This window comes from Elaeis guineensis, chromosome 16, assembly GCF_000442705.2.
Source record: "Elaeis guineensis isolate ETL-2024a chromosome 16, EG11, whole genome shotgun sequence".
NCBI lineage: Eukaryota > Viridiplantae > Streptophyta > Magnoliopsida > Arecales > Arecaceae > Elaeis > Elaeis guineensis.
In genome coordinates, this window is record NC_026008.2 from 31,542,115 (window position 1) to 31,546,188 (window position 4,074).

Sequence of the window (4,074 nt, forward strand, 5' to 3'; positions counted from 1 at the left end):
AATTTTTATGTTAATCGGACCTTAAACATGATACTATTGATTTATGGCATGCTAGATTAGCTTATGTGAATTATAATAGACTTCAAGATATGCAGAGCAGAAATTAGTTAATGGACTTCCAAAGATGAAGGTCAATACTATCACTATTTGCATTGAATACTAGTATGAAAAAATGTATAAGCTATCTTTTAAAAAGAGCCAAACAAGATCTTCTCGGCTACTACAGTTGATACATTTAGACCTCACTGTTAGGATTAGTACTCTATCTTTCACTGGTTTGAGGTATGCAGTTACTTTTTATTGATATTTTCTCTATATATATTTGAATTTATTTGTTAAAAAATATTAGAAGTATTTGAAAAATTTTGTCAATGAAAGAATTTGGTTGAACATCTTTTTGAATTAAAAATTAGTTGCTTAAAAACCAGTGGAGGTGGTAAATATGTCTCAAAAAAATTCTCTAACTATTTGATTAGTTATGGCATACATAGAGAGTTTACTTGCTTAGAAACTTTTGAATAGAATGGTGTAGCAAAGAGAAAGAATATGCATCTATTTGAGACTATCTACAGTATAATTCATGTAAAGAATATGAGGTATGAATTCTGGATAGAGTGCATGCAGGTAACAGTTTATGTTCTTAATAAAATATCTTTGAGAAAAATCAATAACATGAATCTCTATGAAAATTTGTTGGAAATCATCCTAATATTTCTCATCTTTGTGTATTTGGTTGTATTTGTTTTATGCATAATTTTAATATATTCTCTAATAAGCTAGATAAAAAGTCTATCAGATGCATGTCTCTTGACTATGATGAAGCTAGAAAAGATTAGAGATGCATTAATACTGAGACAATGATGAATACCTATATATCCAGACATGTTATTTTTGATGAGAGCTCTTTTTGGTGGTCTTCCAATGGGTCCTATGAAGTGAATTTCAGTACAGGGGTAAAACGGTAATTTTAAAACTTTTTCAAAATTATAATTTTACAGCAAAAATTATTAATTAATCTAATTAATTAACATGTATTAACCCTACACAAAGATCTAAATATGATATATATAGCATACATTTAAATTTGAAATATTGAATTCTACAGTAAACATTTTACTGTTATGTGTTCAGAACACATTACCTTCGTGCAGGTAGTCGATCGCTGCAGTTTGATCACCGTCGGAAAGATCTGATCATTGTAATACAGTCACACAGTATGTCTGACCTTCGTGGATCGTCCACACGAAGCTTTCGATTTGATCGACTCCTCATGAATGCTAGTCCGTTGCAGAACCCTTTCGATGGTCGATGCTGATCGAACTTTTTTGATCGGGGTCGCCGACTCCTCGGATGCTCCAGATCGTCAGCAAAAGAACTTGAGAGATTGATGAAGCTCTTTCTGAAATTTGATGGGCTCACGACACTCGTAACTCACCTTCTCACTTTCCGAATCCTAGGCAGAAATCTTAGGGTACTCACAAAAGACCCTGCGCCCTTTCTCTCTTCTTTTCTTTTCTTTTCTTTTCTCACACAGAAGGCCTTTCTCACACCACCCTTTCTCTCTCGGATCAGATGTCGCACGCTCCACCTTCTTTTTCTTTTTAAAACGGTGCAAGACCGCATCTTTACAGAATTTTCACCGTGTAAGAGGATAAAGCTAGGTGGTCGCTCACTTGAATTCAAATCGAATTTGAATTCAAATGCCAACCAACCAATCTTTATCCACTCTTGGCGTGAGAAGAAGGGGGCATGGGTTCTTTGTGCATGGAGAGTTTACACGAGAAACTTTTTCTCGTGTAGAGCAAGTGGCGCACAAGTGGATAAGGTGGCGCATGGGATTAGTTGCTCATTCAAATTCAAACATCATTTAAATTTGAATGGCCAACTAATCAATCTTTATCCATTCAAATGGCACACAAGGGAGGGGCGTGGGAAGGCTTCTGCGTGGGAGAAAATTCATGAGAACTTATTTCTCATAAATTCAAATAGGCGCAGGTGGGTGAGGTGGCGCAGGGGGATAAGTCAAAGTGGTTTCAAATATTAAATCAATCTAATTGAACCAACCTTATTAAAATAGGTTAGGCACAATTAGACTAAGTTAAATCCAACACAATTAGGCTTAATTAGGCTTAATAAAATTCTAATCAAATCAGAAATTGACTAAGCCCAACCCCTGATCAGATCAAGGACCAAACCATCTCGACAATTAGGTCAACTCTTAACCTAATCGGGTCAAACCCAACTGAATCCAATTCAATTGGACTTGATCCAAAAATAATTACTCAATCAAATTTAGTTAATTAGCGATCAAATCACTAATTAAATCTCTCATAAATACTGAATCTAAATTCGATGGACAATCGGGCATCAAAGTCCATCGATATGAAACCTTGATCGAAGAGTCCCAAACCAGTGGGACTCTTGACCCCGGTATCCAAAATGTGTGAAACTCATGATCAGAGAATCCTGATTCTCGATCACAGAGTTTTAGACACGTAGGACTCAGAGTCCCTGAGCATTAGGACTCTTGATCGAAGAGTCCCAGTCCAGTGGGACTCTTCACCAGCCATCAGATCAGATAGGAACCTCTAATGTGTGTGACCCCATAGGTTAGAACCTAAGCCGATAGCACAAGAACCAATTTCTATACTAATCGAAGTGACCATCTAGCAATGGTACCCGACGTCTGGATAGGTCGAATAGTCGCAATCGCAACATTCAGAACCTACGCGAATATGGTTACTGTATAATTCATCTCTTTTGACCCCTGTGTATAGGATGACTCAGGATTAAACTGTCAACCCTGATCAGATCATCCGAATCGTGCTCAACTCAAACAGTCCTGTAACTCCTCACTAAGACTATCCTGGCCAAGGTTTTGCTAAATTGAAACACGACTGTACCCAGTTCCTGAACTGGAGTGGTCAATCCCATCTTGACACACGCACTGACAAGTTAAGTATTTGACTACACCCAGTAGCCTTTCGTCACTGAATTAGAAATTCAGGTAGTCCAGTGCCTAAGTGCAGTGAGTTGCTTGCAAGTCACTGTGGCGGTCTCAGGTCGGAGGGATAGTTATACCCATATCCCATCGAAATAAATCTTGACAGCAGAAAAAGCTCTAGAGTCGGTCACGTTTAGTGCAGATGTACCCTTACATCTCACCTGTATGCCATACCAGTATCTCCACACTCCTTGATTAAAAGGACAACCAATCCATATGGCAGACAATGACCTATGCTTGATAAACATTGTTATCCTTGGTAACAACGTATCATTTGATCGCGAACAAGTTTAAGGACTAAACGATAAATCCTCCTTTGTCGAGTCTAAATAGTCCTAAGGACTTCACCACAACACAGGAGTTCATTAGAAGATGAAACAATTTGTGATGAAAAATATCAAAATAATTTTTATTAATTTATAATTCATATACTAATACAAGAAAGAGCACAACCGTCACTAGGCTGACGATTGGCTTTGGGATACTATTTTCAATAATCTCTCACTTGGCCTAAAGCCAATCAGTGCAGTATCTAATACCCATCTTCGACTTGAAGTCGTCGAACTCCTTCACCACAATGGCTTTAGTGAATGGATCGGTCAGGTTCTCCTTCTCGTCAATCTTCTGAAGGTCGACATCACCTCTATCCATGATTTCTCGGATAAGATGGTAGCGATGCAGAATATGTTTCATCCACTGGTGTGCCTTCGGTTCCTTCACTTGAGCAATGGCTCCAGAGCTGTCACAATAGAGCAGAACTAGACCAACAAGGGAGGGTGCTACTCCTTGGTTGGTGATGAATTTTCTCAGCCACATCGCTTCTTTGGCAGCATCTGATGCAGCGACATACTCTGCCTCGCAAACTGAATCAGCCACAGTGTGCTGCTTGAAACTCTTCCAGCAGACAGCCCCACCATTAAGGATAAAAATAAATCCCGACACACTCTTGCTATCATCGTGATCAGACTGAAAACTAGAGTCTGTAAACCTTATAAGTCTCAAGTCCGATTCATCAAAAACAAGTCACTGATCCTTAGTATTTCTTAAATACTTCATGATGGTTTTAACAA